Source organism: Ursus arctos, unplaced genomic scaffold (assembly GCF_023065955.2).
Source record: "Ursus arctos isolate Adak ecotype North America unplaced genomic scaffold, UrsArc2.0 scaffold_27, whole genome shotgun sequence".
In the NCBI taxonomy this organism is placed as follows: domain Eukaryota; kingdom Metazoa; phylum Chordata; class Mammalia; order Carnivora; family Ursidae; genus Ursus; species Ursus arctos.
The window spans coordinates 199562-217618 of NW_026622952.1; the positions used below are offsets into that span (position 1 = coordinate 199562).

At 37.9% G+C, this 18057-nt stretch overlaps 1 protein-coding gene across 1 annotated transcript in view; it reads left to right on the forward strand.

The window, feature by feature from the left end:
- LOC113245585 (arylamine N-acetyltransferase 1) overlaps positions 1-18057 on the forward strand; it is a 59811-nt gene that overhangs the window by 33827 nt on the left and 7927 nt on the right. The gene's annotated exons all lie outside the window — the stretch shown is intronic.

The window sequence follows — 18057 nt, forward strand, 5'->3', positions numbered from 1 at the left end:
CATCTTTCATGCCAATGGACCTCAAAAGAAAGCTGGGGTAGCAATTCTCATATCAGATAGATTGGATTTTAAACTAAAGACTACAGTTAGAGACACAGAAGGGCACTATATTATTCTTAAAGGATGTATCCAACAAGTGGATGTGACAATTATAAACATATATGCCCCCAACAGGGGAGTAGCAAGATACACAAGCCAACTCTTAACCAGAATAAAGAGACATATAGATAATAATACATTAATACTAGGGGACCTCAACACCCCACTATCAGAAATAGACAGAACACCCTTGCAAAAACTCAGAGAAGAATCAAAGGCTTTGAATGCCATACTCGACGAATTGGACCTCATTGATATATACAGAACACTACACCCCAGAATCAAAGAATACTTATTCTATTCTAATGCCCATGGAACATTCTGAAGAATACACCATGTTCTGGGTCAAAAAACAGGTCTCAACCGATACCAAAAGATTGAAATGATCCCCTGAATATTCTCAGACCACAACACTCTGAAATTGGAACTCAACCACAAGGAAAAATTTGGAAGAAACTCAAACCCTTGGAGACTAAGAACCATCCTGCTCAGGAATGACTCGATAAACCAGGAAATCAAAAATCAATTTAAACAATTTATGGAGACCAACGAGAATGAAAACACAATGGTTCAAAACCTATGGGATATTGCAAAGGCAGTCCTAAGGGGGAAATACATAGGCATCCAAGCCTCACTCAAAAGAATAGAAAAATCTAAAATTCAGTTTTTATAGTCTCACCTCAAGAAGCTGGAACAGCAACAGAGGGACAGGCCTAATCCATGCACGAGGAAGCAGTTGAACAAGATTAGAGCAGAAATCAATGAATTAGAAACCAGAAGTACAGTAGAGCAGATCAACAGGACTAGAAGCTGGTTCTTTGAGAGAATCAATAAAATTGACACACCACTGGCAAGACTTATCCAAAGGAAAAGAGAAAGGACCCAAATTAATAAAATTATGAATGAAGAAGGAAAGGTCATGACCAACACTAATGAAATTGGAACGATTATTAGAAACTTTTATCAACAGCTATATGCCAATAAATTAAGCAATCTGGAAGAGATGGAGGCCTTCCTGGAAACCTATAAACTACCAACACTGAAACAGGAAGAAATTGATTTTTTAAACAGGCCAAATAATTATGAAGAGATTGAGTCAGTGATAAACAACCTTCCAAATAACAAACCTCCAGACCCGGACAGTTTTCCTGTGAATCCTACCAAATATTCAAAGAAGAAATAATACCTATTCTCCTAAAGCTATTTCAAAAAATAGAAACAGAAGGAAAGCTACCACACTCATTCTATGAGGCAAATATTACCTTGATCCCCAAACCAGGCAAAGACCCCATCAAAGAGAATTACAGACCGATTTCCCTAATGAATATGGAAGCCAAAATCCTCAACAAGATCCTGGCTAATAGAATCAAACAGTACATTAAAAGGATTATCCATCATGACCAACTGGGATTCATACCTGGGATGCAAGCGTGGTTCAACATTCACAAATCGATCAGTGTGATCCATCATATCAACAAGAAAATACTCAGGAAACATATGATCCTCTCAATTGATGCAGAAAAAGTATTTGAAAAAATACAGCATCCTTTTCTGATTGAAACCATTCAGAGTGTAGGAATAGAGGGTACATTTCTCAATCTCATAAAAGCCATCTATGAAAAGCCTACAGCAAATATTATTCTCAATGGGGAAAAGCTGGAAACCTTTCCCTTAAGATCAGGAACACGACAAGGATGCCCACTTTTGCCACTATTATTCAAAATAGTACTAGAAGTCCTTGCAACAGCAATCAGGCAACAAAAAGGAATAAAAGGTATCCAAATCGGCAAAGAAGAAGTCAAAATGTCTCTCTTCGCAGATGACATGATACTCTATATGGAAAACCCAAAAGAATCTATTCCCAAACTACTAGAAGTTATAGAGCAATTCAGTAATGTGGCGCGATACAAATCAATGCTCAGAAATCAGTTGCATTTCTATACACGAATAATGAGACTGAAGAAAGAGAAATTAGGCAATCCATTGCATTTTCAATGCACCAAAAACCATACGTTACCTTGGAATTAACTTAACCGGAGATGCAAAGGACCTATATTCTAGAATCTATAAATCACTCTTGAAAGACATTGAAGAAGACACAAAAAGATGGAAAAATATTCCATGCTCATGGATGGGAAGACGTAACATAATTAAAATGTCCATGCTACCCAGAGCAATCTACACTTTCAAAGCTATCCTGATCAAAATACCAAGGACATTTTTCAAAGAACTGGAACAAATAGTCCTTAAATTTGTATGGAAACAGAAAAGGCCCCGAATAGCCAAGGAACTGTTGAAAAGGAAAAACAAAGCTGGGAGCATCACAATGCCAGATTTCGAGCTATACTACAAAGCTGTGATCACAAAGACAGCATGGTACTGGCACAAAAACAGACACATAGACCAATGGAACAGAATAGAGAGCCCAGAAATGGACCCTCGGCTCTTTGGGCAACTAATCTTTGATAAAGCAGGAAAAAACATCCAGGGGAAAAAAGACAGTCTCTTCAATAAATGGTGCTGGGAAAATTGGACAGCTACATGCAAAGGAATGAAACTTGACCACTCTCTCACACCATACACAAAGATAAACTCCAAATGGATGAAAGACCTCGATGTGAGACACGAATCCATCAAAATCCCAGAGGAGAAAATAGACAGCAACCTCTATGACATCGGCCAAAGCAAACTTTTTCATGACACATCTCCAAAGGCAAAAGAAACAATAGCAAAAATGAACTTGTGGGATTTCATCAAGATAAAAAGCTTCTGCACAGCCAAGGAAATAGTCAAAAAAACTAAGAGACAGCACATGGAATGGGTGAATATATTTGCAAATGACACTACAGATAAAAGACTGGTATCCAAGATCTACAAAGATCTTCTCAAACTCAATACTTGAGAAACAAATAAACGAATCAAAAAATGGGCAGAAGATATGAACAGACACTTTTCCAATGAAGACATACAAATGGCTAACAGACACATGAAAAAATGTACAAAATCATTAGCCATTAGGGAAATTCAAATCAAAACCACACTAAGATACCACCTTATGTCAGTTAGAATGGCAAAAATAGACAAGGCAAGAAACAACAATTGCAGGAGAGGATGTGGAGAAAGGGGATCCTCCTACATTGTCGGTGGGAATGCAAGTTGGTACAGCCACTCTGGAAAACAGTGTGGAGGTCCCTTAAAAAGTTAAAAATTGAGCTACCCTATGACGCAGCCATTGCACTACTGGGTATTTACCCCAAAGATACAGACGTAGTGAAGAAAAGGGCCATATGCTCCCCAATGTTCATAGCACCATTGTCCACAATAGCCGAAGCGTGGAAGGAACCGATCATCAACAGATGACTGGATTAAGAATTTGTGGTCCATATAGACAATGGAATATTACTCAGCTATCAAAATGAACGATTTTCAACATTTGCTGCAACATGGACGGCACTGGAGGAGATAATGCTAAGTGAAATAAGTCAAGCAGAGAAAGACAATTATCCTATGGTTTCTCTCATCTATGGAACATAAGAACTAGGAAGATTGATAGGGAACGAAAGGGATAAAGAAGGGGGAGTACAATGTTCATAGCAGCAATGTCCACAATAGCTAAATCGTGGAAGGAGCCGAGATGCCCTTCAACAGATGACTGGATTAAGAAGTTGTGGTCCATATATACAATGGAATATTACTCAGCTATCAGAAAGAACAAGTTCTCAACATTTGCTACAACATGGACGGCACTGGAGGAGATAATGCTAAGTGAAATAAGTCAAGCAGAGAAAGACAACTATCATATGATTTCTCTCATCTATGGAACATAAGAACTAGGATGATCAGTAGGGGAAGAAAGGGATAAAGAAAGGGGGGGGTAATCAGAAGGGGGAATGAAACATGAGAGACTATGGACTGTGAGAAACAAACTGAGGGCTACAGAGGGGAGGGGGGTGGAGGAATGGGATAGGCCGGTGATGGGTAGTAAGGAGGGCACATATTGCATGGTGCACTGGGTGTCATACACAACTAATGAATCATCGAGCCTTACACCGAAAACCGGGGATGTACTGTATGGTGACTAACATAATATAATAAAAAATCATTATAAAAAAAAAAGAAGGGGGTAATCAGAAGCGGGATGAAACATGAGAGACTATGGACTATGAGAAACAAACTGAGGGCCTCAGAGGGAAGGGGGTGAGAGAATGGGATAGAGAGGTGATGGGTAGTAAGGAGGGCACGTATTGCTTGGTACACTGGGTGTTATACGCAACTAGTGAATCATAGAACTTTACATCGGTAACTGGGGATGTACTGTATGGTGACTAACATAATATAATAAAAAAACATTTTAAAAAATTTGAATATATTTAACAAAAAATTAAATTTTCTCTGTCAATGATCTTTGCAAGGATTTTGCATGAGTAGAGATTAAAGATCTTGCTGGGTTACATTAAAAAAATTGATCTGTCAAAGGCTGAGTGAAAACAGAGCCTTGATGAAACAAAGGAGACAAGAATGATTGCTTTTCTGTGACAGCTCACTGAAGAGTGGGGGGCAAAAATTTTCAGCTCCAGGGCTAGAGAGCAGGATGCAGCTATATTCATCCTGACCATCAGTGCTGAAAACTTTCAAAGAGCAAAACAGCACCACCTAAAGTATTCTGGAATGACTTACGTTGAGCCCTGCCATTCTGCACACTGGAAGTGCATTTGCACTAGGGCTAGTCCACCTGAGAATCAGCACAACAGACCCCTCCAGAAGACCGGCACAAACAAGTCAGTCTCAACAAGGGTACTAATCATAGAGGGCTGCATACCTCCCGCTCTTGGGGAAAGCGGTATATATTCTTTGTATTTTTATTCTTTAGACTTTTAGTATTATTTTTTCAGTCATTTTCTTACTTCTTCAATTCTTTTCTTAAATTCTTTAAAATTTTTATTTTATATATGCTTTATTTTTTTGCCATTTGAACAACATAGGGTAAATTTATTTTTTTATTTAAATTCAATTAGCCAAGGTATAGTACATTAGCTTTTTTTTTCAATAATGTTCACTTTATTATTAGGCTTCATAACTTAAATACATACATTACATATTTATTAAGCACCCATAGGTTGGCAATGTAGTTTTTTTAATGTATTTTGTACCATATGGTATTTGAAAAGAAAATATGTATAGTTTTCATTGTTTTTTTATAATACTATTTTTTTATTATATTATGTTAGTCACCATACAATATATTCCTGGTTTTTTATGTAAAGTGCTATGATTCATTAGGTGCATATAAAACCCAGTGCACCATGCAATACATGCCCGACTTACTACCCATCACCAGCCTATCCCAATCCCCCACCTCCCTCCCCTCTGAGGCCCTCAGTTTGTTTCTCAGAGTCCATAGTCTCTCATGCTTCATTCCCCCTTCTGATTACCCCCACTTTTTTATCCCTTTCTTCTCCTACCAATCTTCCTAGTTCTTCTGTTCCATAGATGAGAGAAACCATAGGATAATTGTCTTTCTCTGCTTGACTTATCTCACTTAGCATTATCTCCTCCAGTACCGTCCATGTTGCAGCAAATGTCGAGAAATCGTATAATCCATTGTATATATGGAATACATATTCTTAATCCAGTCATCTGTTGAAGGGCATCTCACCTCCTTTCACGATTTAGCTATTGTGGACAACGCTGCTATGAACATTGGGGTGCATATGGTTCTTCTCTTCACTACGTCTGTATCTTTGGGGTAAATACCCAGTAGTGCAATTTCTGGATCATAGGGTAGCTCAATTTTTAACTTTTTAAGGGACTTCCACACTGTTTTCCAGAGTGGCTGTACCAACTTGCATTCCCACCAACAATGTAGGAGGGATCCCCTATCTCCACATCCTCTCTAGTAATTGTTGTTTCTTGCCTTGTGAATTTTTGCCATTCTAACTGGTGTAAGGTGGTATCTTAGTGTGGTTTTGATTTTAATTTCCCTGATGGCTAATGATTTTCCACATTTTTTCATGTGTCTGTTAGCCATTTGTATGTCTTCATTGGAAAAGTGTCTATTCATATCTTCTGCCCATTTCTTGATTTGTTTATTTGTTTCTTGTGTATTGAGGTTGAGAAGTTCTTTGTAGATCTTGGATAGCAGTCTTTTATCTGTGGTGTCATTTGCAAAAGTCTTCTCCCATTCCATGTGCTGTCTCTTAGTTTTCTTGACTATTTCCTTGGCTGTGCAGAAGCTTTTTTTTCTTGATGAAGTACCACAAGTTCATTTTTGCTTTTGTTTCTCTTGCCTTTGGAGATGTGTCATGAAAAAGGTTGCTTTGGCCGATGTCGTAGAGGTTGATGCCTATGTTTTCCTCTAGGATTTTGATGGATTCGTGTCTCACATCGAGGTCTTTCATCCATTTGGAGTTTATCTTTGTGTATGGTGTGAGAGAGTGGTCAAGTTTCATTCCTTTGCATGTAGCTGTCCAATTTTCCCAGCACCATTTATTGAAGAGACTGTCTTTTTTCCCCTGGATGTTTTTTCCTGCTTTATCAAAGATTAGTTGCCCAAGGAGCCGAGGGTCCATTTCTGGGTTCTCTGTTCTGTTCCATTGGTCTATGTGTCTGTTTTTGTGCCAGTACCATGCTGTCTTTGTGATCACAGCTTTGTAGTATAGCTCGAAATCTGGCATTGTGATGCTCCCAGCTTTGTTTTTCCTTTTCAACAGTTCCTTGGCTATTCGGGGCCTTTTCTGTTTCCATACAAATTTAAGGACTATTTGTTCCAGTTTTTTGAAAAATGTCCTTGGTATTTTGATCAGGATAGCATTGAAAGTGTAGATTGCTCTGGGTAGCATGGACATTTTAATTATGTTACTTCTTCCCATCCATGACCATGGAATATTTTTCCATCTTTTTGTGTCTTCTTCAATGTCTTTCAAGAGTGATTCGTAGTTTCTAGAATATAGGTCCTTTGCGTCTCTGGTTAAGTTAATTCCAAGGTAATGTATAGTTTTTGGTGCTATTGTAAATGGGATGGATTCCCTAATTTTTCTTTCTTCAGTCTCATTGGTCATGCATAGAAATGCAACTGATTTCTGAGCATTGATTTGTATCGCGCCACATTACTGAATTATTCTATAACCTCTAGTAATTTGGGAGTGGATTCTTTTCGGTGGTCCATATAGAGTATCATGTCATCTGTGAAGAGAGACATTTTGACTTCTTCTTTGCCGATTTGGATACCTTTTATCCCTTTTTGTTGTCTGATTGCTGTTGCAAGGACTTCTAATAGTATGTTGAATAATAATGGCGATAGTGGGCATCCTTGTCGTGTTCCTGATCTTAAGGGAAAGGATTCCAGCTTTTCCCCATTGAGAATGATATTTGCTGTAGGCTTTTCATAGATGGTTTTTATGAGATTGAGGAATGTACCCTCTATCCCTACACTCTGAAAGGCTTTAACCAGGTAAGGATGCTGTATTTTGTCAAATGCTTTTTCTGCATCTATTGAGAGGATCATATGATTCTTGGCTTTTTTCTTGTTGGTATAATCTATCACACTGATATTTTGCGAATGTTGAACCACCCATGCATCCCAGGGATGAATCCCACTTGGTCCTGACGGATAATCCTTTTAATGTACTGTTGGATCCTATTAGCCAGGATCTTGTTGAGAATTTTGGCGTCCATATTCATCAAGGATATCAGTCTGTAATTCTCCTTTTTGATGGGGTCTTTGCCTGGTTTGGGGATCAAGGTAATATTGGCCTCATAGAATGAGTTTGGTCATTTTCCTTCTGTTTCTATTTTTTGAAACAGCTTTAGTAGAATAGGTATTATTTCTTCTTTGAATGTTTGGTAGAATTCCCCAGGGAATCCATCAGGCCGTGGAGTCTTGTTTTTTGGAATGTTTTTAAGCACTGTTTCAATCTCTCCATAAATAATTGGACTGTTTAAAAAATCAATTTCTTCCATTTTCAGTCTTGGTAGTTTATAGGTTTCCAGGATCGCCTCCATCTCTCCCAGGTTGCTTCATTTATTTTCATAAAGCTGTTGATAAAAGTTTCTAATGATCCATCCTAGTTCATTGGTGTTGGTTGGGATTTCTCCCTTTTCATTCATAATTTTATTAATTTGGGTCCTTTCTCTATTCTTTTGGATAAGGCTTGCCAGTGACTTTTCTATTTTATTTATTCTTTCAAGGAACAAGCTTCTAATTCTGTTGATCTGCTCTACTGTGCTCGTGGTTTCTAATTCATTGATCTCTGCTCTCATCTTGATCAACTGCTTTCTCATGCATGGATTAGGCCTGTTCTTCTGTTGCTGTTCCAGCTTCTTGAGGTGAGAATATAAAAACTGCATTTTAGATTCTTCTATTCTTTTGAGTGAGGCTTGGATAGCTGTGTATTTTCCCCTTAGGACTGCCTTTGCAGTGTCCCATAATTTTTGGACCATTGTGTTTTCATTCTCGTTGGTCTCCATAAATTGCTTAAATTGATTTTTGATTTCCTGGTTTATCAAATCATTCTTGAGCCGGATGGTTCTTAGTCTCCAAGGGTTTGAGTTTATTCCAAATTTTTCCTTGTGGTTCAGTTCCAATTTCAAAGCATTGTGGTCTGTGACTGTGCATGGAATTATTTCAGCTTTTGGTATCGGTTTATACCTGTTTTGTGACCCAGAACATGATCTATTCTGGAGAATGTTTCATGGGCATTACAATAGAATGAGTATTCTTTGGTTCTGGGGTGTAGTGTTCTATATATATCTATGACGTCCACCTGGTCTAGTATGGCATTCAAAGCTCTTGTTCCTTTGTTGATTTTCTGCTGAGGTGATCTATCTATTGCTGATACTGGAGTGTTGAGGTCCCCTACGATTAATGTATTTTTATCTATATGTTTCTTTATTCTGGTTAAGAGTTGACTTGTGTATCTTGCTGCTCCCCTGTTGGGGGCATAGATATTTATAATTGTCATATCCACTTGTTGGATATATCCTTTAAGAATAATATAGTGCCCTTCTGTGTCTCTAACTATAGTCTTTAGTTTAAAATCCAATCTGTTTATTATGAGAATTGCCACCCCAGTTTTCTTTTGAGGTCCATTGGTGTGAAAGATGGTATTCCATCCCTTTACTTTCAGTCTGGATGTATCTTTAGGTTCAAAATGAATCTCTTGTAGACAGCAAATGGATGGGTCATGTCTTTATATCCAATCTACAACCCTGTGGAATTTATGGGAACATTTAGGCCATTCACATTGACAGTGATTATTGAGAGATATGATTTTAATGATGCCATGTTGCCTGTAAATTCTTTGTTTCTATAGATTGTGACTTTCTGTTCTGTAACACTCTTGGGGCCTTTTTACTTTTATAGAACCCCCCTTAATATCTCCTGTAGGGCTGGATTCATGGTTATGAAATTGGTCAGTGAGTGGCAATTCTGGAAGGTCCTTATTCCTGCATCAGTTCTGAATGACAGCCTTGCTGGATAAAGGATCCTTGGCTACTTGTTTTTCTCTCAAAAGAGCTTTAAGATGCCCCCCCCAACTCTTTCTCTCATTCCAGGTCTGACGTAATTCTGGTACCTCTGCCTTGGTATATGAGAAATGTCTTTGCCCCTGCCGCTTTCAATACTGTATCCTTGGATCTAAGGAGTTGCACTATGATGTGACGTGGCGTAGGTTTGTCGTGGTTGAGTTTGGGAGGGGTCCTTTCTGCCTCTTGGAAACTAATGTTTGTTTCCTTTGGTAGATTATGGAAGTTTTCAGCTAGAATTTGTTCAAATATCCCTTCTAGAGCTCTTTTTTTCTCCACCCCCTCGGGGATACCAATGATTCTGACATTGGAACGTTTCATTGAGTCAGTAATCTCCCGTAACCTACATCTCGAGATTGGATTTTTTGAGTCAAGTTTCTGTTTTAGCTTTCTCTTCTACTGACCCATCTTCCAATTCGCTGGTTTGTTCTTTTGCCTCATTTACCCTGGCTGTCAGAGCATCTAGTTTTGAGTGCATTTGGCTTATAGAATTTTTAATTTCTGCCAGATTCACTCTCATTTCCACCCTTAGAGATTCTATATTCTCATTAATATTTTCGTTAATTTTTTTTCAAGTCTACACATCATCTTGACCATTGTTACCCTGAACTCCATTTCTGTTAGTTTGTTTATATCCATATCCATTAGTTCTGTGGCAGAGGCGTACTGTACTGTGTCTAACATAATATAATAAAGAAAAAAATTAAAAAGAAATAGACTTACTGTCTTTTTTTTGCTGGGGGGATTTCTCCTCATCATCATTCTTTTTTTTTTTTAAAGATTTTATTTATTTATTTATTTGACAGAGATAGAGACAGCCAACGAGAGAGGGAACACAAGCAGGGGGAGTGGGAGAGGAAGAAGCAGGCTCATAGCGGAGGAGCCTGATGTGGGGCTCGATCCCGTAACGCTGGGATCACGCCCTGAGCCGAAGGCAGACGCTTAACCGCTGAGCCACCCAGGCGCCCCTCTCCTCATCATCATTCTGATGAGGAGAGGTTGCGGGATTGTCCAGAGCCCAAATTATTGACCAGGACCCAAGCAGTGCACCCTTGTTTTATAGGGACTTTAGGGATGTGTGCTTCTTGATTTTTCAGCCTGCCTTCTGGGGGAGGGGCCTGCTGCACTGATACTCAGGCAACCCTGTTTGGGTAGAGTCTCCCTGTCGCCTGCAAGGGTGTATGGGGATGGGCACACTGTGAGCCGGTATTTCCAGGCTTTTGTTCTCTGGAGGTTTTCCCTAGTTTTTTGCTGTGCTTCTTCTGAGAGTCAGAGCATCAGTGGCCAAATCCCAGCTTCTGTCTCAGAACAGAGGGATCGCAGTCTGCTCTTCACTGAGCACTCCTGGCCATTTTAACTCTGTTTCTGTTGGTGCTGCTAAACCCTACAGCCTCCTGGGATGTGAGCCCCACACCTGGCATTCCAGCCCTCAGTTCCAGGGCTGGCACATCTCTGTCCTTTGTGTTTCTAACACCGCCAGCCGCCAGCCGCCCCTGCACACTCTGGAGCTCTGTTTCAGTGTGGTTTGCATGCACTCCGGAGCTCTGGTTTTCATAGTGGTCAAGCGCGTTTCCCAGCTCATGGTCTCAGTCTGCTCCCTCGTGGGTGCCGGTCCGCGAGTCAGCTCGCTTCCCAGTGCAGATGGCTACCACTTCCTGGCACCCGAATGCAGTGTCTCCCTCACCCTTCCATTTATCTTCTGATATCTGTGCATGAATTCATGGCTCCCCTCTTCGTACCTCAAAACTCAGTGCTGGAGATGTTCATTTGTAGAGATCCAGATGTATCTTCCTGCATCTCAGGCTGATTCCGTGGGTGTTCAGGATGGTCTGATACCTATCCAGCTCGACTCAGGGAACCAGCTGAAAAAGGGGACCCCTACTCCTCCGCCATCTTAACTGCTCCCCCCTACATCATTAGTTTTTGATATAATGTTCAATGATTCATTAGTTCAGTATAACACCCAGTACTCATATCACGTGCCCTCTTTAAATATGCTTTATATATACTTTTTAATTTTTTGTTTCCTCTCATTGTATTTTATTTTATTTTTATAAATATGTGTATGTTTTTCTTTCTTATGTTGGAATCCATTGTCTTTTTTTTGTGCAGATGAGCATTTATTTTTTTTAATGTTTTTTTATTACATTATGTTAGTCACCATACAGTACATCCCTGGTTTCTGATGCAAGGTTCGATGATTCATTAGTTACGTATAACACCCAGTGCACCATGCAATATGTGCCCTCCTTACTACCCACCACCAGTCTATCCCATTCCCTCACCCTCCTCCCCTCTGAAGCCCTCAGTTTGTTTCTGAGTCCATAGTCTCCCATGCTTCAGTCCCCCTTCTGAATACCCCCCCTTTCTTTATCCCTTTCTTCCCCTACCGATCTTCCTAGTTCTTATGTTCCATAGATGAGAGAAATCATATGATAATTGTCTTTCTCTGCTTGACTTATTTCACTTAACATTATCTCCTCCAGTGCCTTTTAACAAGCAGATCAAAACACATGCAAGATCTAGTTTTTGTTTTGTTTTGTTTTTTGTTGTTATTGTTGTTTTTGTTGTTGTTTGTTTTTTTCTTCTTTTCTTTGCTAGGACAAAAAGATGTGACTGAGAAAAATACCCCAAAAGAAAGAACAAGAGGTAGTACTCACTTCCAAGGATTTAATCAATACAGATATAAGTATGATATCTGAACTAGATTTAAAATGAGGATTATAAAGTTACTGGTTGAGCTTGAAAAAAGTACAGAAGACACTAGAAAATCCCTTACTGTAGAGATAAAATAACTAAAATGTAGTCAGGCTAAAATTTAAAATGCTATTACCAAGATGCAGTCACAAATGAAGGCCATAAAAATGATGAATGAAGCATAAGAGCAAATCAGTGATATAGAAGATGAAATTATGGAAAATAAGAAAGCTGAAAAGAAGGAAAGAAAACTATTAGATCACAAAGGTACACTTAGGGAACTCAGTAATTCCATACAGCAAATTAATATCCATATTATAGGAATCCCAGAAGATGAAGAGTGGGGAAAGAGGAGCAAAAGATTTATTTGTATGAATTATAGCAGAGAACTTACCTAATCTGAGGAAGAAAACAGACATTTAGGTTTAAGAGGCACGGAGAATTCCCCTCATAATCAACAAAAATAGGTCAACACCATGACATATAACTTGCAAATATAAAGAGAATATCCTGCAAACAGCTTTGAAGAGGACGCCTTTAAGCTACAAAGGTAGAAACATAAGGCTGGCAGCAGACCTGTCCACAGAGACCTGGCAAGGCCAGAAAGGACTGAAATGATATATTCAGTGTGCTAAGTTGCAAAAATATGTAGCCAAGAATAGTTTATCCAGAAAGGATGTCATTCAGATTAGAAGAAGAGATAAAGAGTTTCCAAGACAAGCAAACACTAAAGGCATTCATGACCACTAAACCAGCCCTGCAAGAAATATTAAAGGAGACCCTATGAACAAAGAGAGGCCAAAGGTAACAAAGACTAAAAAGGAACAGAGACAATCTATAGGAACAGCGACTTTACAAGTAATACAATGGTACATAAATTCATATCTTTCAATAATTACTCTGAGTGTTAATGGACTAAATACTCCAAAAGAAAGATATAGGGTATCAGAATGGATTAAAAAAAAGTGAGAACCCATCGACATGCTACTTATAAGAGATTCATCTTAGACCCAAATACATTCCAGATTGAAAGTGAAGGGGTGGAGAACCATATATCATGCTAATTTACAACAAAAGAAATCTGGAGTAGCCATCCTTATATCAGAAAAACTAGATTCTAAACCAAAGACTGTATGTAGTAAGAGATCAAAAGGACACCACATCATACATAATAGAGGGGTATATCCAACAACATCTAACAACTGTTAGTGTTTATTCCACTAATAGAAGCAGCCAAATATATGAATAAACTAATAACATATTAAAGAAACTCATTATAAATAATACAATAATAGTAGGGACTTTAACACCCCACTCAGAGCAATGAACAGATCATCTAAGCAGAAGATCAACAAAAAAACAAAGGCTTTTATTGATACACTAGACCAGATGGACTTAACCAATATATTCAGAACATTTGAATCTCAAGCAGCTGAATACATATTCTTTTCACAGGAAAATTCTCCAGAATAGATCACAAACTGGATCACAAGTTAGGTTTCACCAGGCACAAAAAGATTGACATCATACCATGCATATTTTCAGATCACAAGCTATGAAACTTGAAGTAAACCAGAAGAAAATATTTAGAAGGACCACAAATACATGGTTAAAGAGCATCTTACAAAAGAATGAATGGGTCAACCAGGAAATTAAAGAAGATTTTTAAATATACATGGGAGTAAATGAAAATGGAAGCACAACAGTTCAGAACCTTTGGGGTGGAGCAAAGGTGGTCCTAAGAGGGAAGTATATAGCAATACAGGACTTTCTCAAGAAGCAAGAAAGTCTCAAATACATAACCTCACCTTAACTTAAAGGAGCTGGAAAAAGAATAGCAAATAAAGTCTAAATCCAGGAGGAGAAGACAAATAATAAAGATTAGAGCAGAAATCAGTGATACAGATTTTTTTTTAAAAAAAGTAACCCATAAAAACATAAGAACTAGGAAGATTGGTAGGAGAAGAAAGAGATAAAGAAAGGGGGGTAATCAGAAGGGGGAATGAAGCAGGAGAGACTATGGACTCTGAGAAACAAACTGAGGGCCTCAGAGGAGAGGGGGGTGGGGGAGTGGGATAGGTTGGTGATGGGTAGTAAGGAGGGCACGTAGTGCATGGTATACTGGGTGTTATACACAACTAATGAATCATGGAAACTTACATCAAAACCAGGGATGTACTGTATGGTGACTAACATAATACAATAAAAATATTATTATAATAAAAAATAAAAAATTAAAAAGTAACCCATATCAACAAAAGTAGGAGCTGGTACTTTGAACGAATTAAAAAGATTGATACACCCCTAGCCAGACTTATCAAAAGAAAAGAGAAAGGATCCAAATAAATAAAATCTGAATGAAAAAGGAGAGATCACAACCAACACTGAAGAAATACAAACATTATAAGAACATATTATGAGCATTATATGTCAACAATTGGGCAATCTGGAAGAAACACATGCATTCCTAGAAACACATAAACTACCAAAACTGAAACAGGAAGAAATAGAAATTTTGAAGAGACCCATAACCAGCATAGAAATTGAATTAGTAATGAAAAATCTCCCAACAAACAACAGTGCAGGGCTGGATGGCTTCCCAGTGGAATTCTACCAAACATGCAAAGAAGTATTAATACCTATTTTTCTGAAGCTGTTCCAAAAGAAGGAAATGGAAGGAAAAGATACAAACATAGTGATTTGAAGAGGCACGTGCACTTCAATGTTTATAGCAGCAATGTCCACAAGAGCCAAAATATGGAAAGAGCCCAGATGTCTATGGACAATGAATGGCTAAAGATGTGATGTGTGTGTGTATGTGTGTGTATGAAAGTTACTCAGCCATCTAAAAGAATGAAATTTTGCCATTTACAGAGACATGGATGTAACAAGATGGTATTATGCTAAGTGAAATAAGTCAGTCAGAGAAAGACAAATACCATATGATTTTACTCATATGTGGAATTTAAGGAACAAAATAGATGAGCATAGGGGAAGGGAAGGAAAAATAAAGTAAGATAAAAACAGAGAGGGAGGCAAACCATAAGAGTCTTAGCTATAGGAAAGAAACTGAGGGTTGCTGGAGGGGAGGTGGGTAGGGGGATGGGGTAATTGGGTGATGGGCATTAAGGTGCGCACTTAATGTCATGAGCACTGGGTATTATATGCAAGTAATGAATCACTAAATTCTATGCCTGAAACTAATAATACACTATATGTTAACTAAATTGAAAAGGGAAAAGATGGTTGAATGAATTTTTTTAAAGGTCAAGCATCTCTAAACCATGTTTCTTTTGTTCCATATCACCTGCCCTCCTTACTTACTCAACAGTGCTTCTAGATATAGAATAAGAGAGGGTTTTGGATGGCCTGGCTCAATTACAATTGCTTTTCCATATCTGAACGGTACTTTTAGAGTTTGTGCACATGTTGGTAAAGGATATCAATGCAAATAAGATGAGAAGAGATTACACAAACTTAATAGATTAAGAGAAAATAGTGTTGCAGACATTAAAAATAGAGAAAGTTAAAACCCTAGCAAAATGGAAAAAGCTGATCAAAAAAGAAAAATTGAATACAAAAGAAATGAGAATAAGGAGGACAATAAAAACACATAGCTTATTATCATTATCCTATGGGACAGGGCCTTTGGTATCATGTCACTTCAGGTCGTGTCATAGTAATAGTGGTAATGCACTTCTGTTACAATTAGCATCTACATGGGATTAGGACCTTTCTCCAGCAAGGGACAGAAACGTTTTCTACATGGGATTTAGCAAAATAAGGAATTTTTATTTTTATTTATTTATTTATTTATTTATTTATTTATTTATTTATTTTTGCTAGCTCACCTTAATAGAAGGTCAAGAGATAATTTAAGATTTAATTCAGATCTTTTCTCATCTTTTTCTCCTGCTTTTCATTCCTCAACTCCATAAATTTTTCTTGATATTATTTTTCAGCAAGTTCTCCCAGTAGCTTTGAGAAAATACCTTACCAGTTCTTAGCCCTGCAGCAGAACTTATCTGCTTAGGTTTCTGAAATATTCCTTCAATAGAGTCTCATTGACTTGACTTGGTTAACATACCATTCACAGCAAAGTACTGGTCCTAGAACATACATGTTTTTAATTAGTCTACCTGGGTCACATGTCTATTTAGCTGAATACATACAGCTTATTCTTCATATAATAACCAGAAATATCAAATTGATTATGGTACAATTTGCCCAAACTGTAACCTTCCCCCACTGCCCTTCTCACTATGATTCTGATTTCAGAGTTCAAGCCAAAAGGCTGGTATTATATAGGCCTGCGTTAATTGTCTTATCTCATCTCCATTCACATTCCCTCCCACTTACTCTGCTTCAGTCGCCCTGGGCTCCTACATATTCTTTGAGCACTCCAGGCAGGTTCTCCTTTGAGACTTTTTTTTTTTTTTGCTTTGTTTCTTCTGCCTCAATCCCAAACATGTGGACATGGCTCATTCTTTCACATCCTTAAGGTCACAATGATGCCTTCTTTAATCACTTCATTCGAAATTAGTTTTCTCAGTGCATAACGTGACTTCTTTGCTGTAGTTTTCCACAGAGCACTTATCAAAATCTAAGAAATTGAATGTTTTATTGTTTTATCAATTTGCTATCCATGTCATCCAACTCCCACTAAAAATGTAAGATTTCTGAGGGCAAGCAAGCAGCAGAGCAGGAACAAATACATAGTAGGTATTCAGAAAATATGTTGAATGAATTAATAAATTAATGCACAAATGAATGTAATCTTTGAGTGGGAAACTTTGACCGGATAATTTTATCTAAAGGGGAAAGTGAGTGGATAAGGTACCATGAAATCATTAGACTCCTTTATATAATTCTCCTATTTATATTCAGAACTATTTGTAAACCCTATTTTGATACCAATTTGAACCTTGTTTTTTTTGTCGTGAAGAAAACCACATGTAAACTGTTTATATAGTTTCACTCCTCACTTATTTTGGATTTCCAATTTCTCATGCTTAAAGCATGAAAGAAGTGATAATAGTTTTTCTACAGGGTTACTAAGTTTATATGTACAAAAGTAATTTATACAATAAAAGCACTAAACAAAAGATTTATGATTATAGATATTTATAACCACTGAATTTATTTACATACCTAAAATACATTTGTTATAATTAAGCTAATCAAACAAATCCAGTGCAGAAGTAGTGTATTTTATTTATTTATTTATTTATTTATTTATTTATTATTATGATATGTTAGTCACCATACAGAACATCATTCATTTTTTATGTAGTGTTTCATTAGTCATTGTTTGTGTATAACACCCAGTGCTCCGTGCAAAACATGCCCTCCTTAATACCCATCACCGGGCTAGGCCATCCCCCCCTAAAACCCTCAGTTTGTTTTCTGGAGTCCATAGTCCCTTATGGTTCATCTCCCCCTCTGTTCCCTCCCCCTTCATTTTTCCCTTCCTTCTCCTAATGTCCTCCCTGCTATTCCTATGTTCCACAAATGAGTGAAACCATATGATAATTGTCTTTCTTTGCTTGACTTATTTCACTTAGCATAATCTCCTCCAGTTCCATCCATGTTGATGTAAATATTGGGTACATCCTGATGGCCGAGTAATATTCCATCATATATATGAATCATAACTTCTTTATCCATTCATCTATTGAAGGGCATCTTGGCTCCTTCCATAGTTTGGCTATTGTGGACATTGCTGCTATGAACATTGGG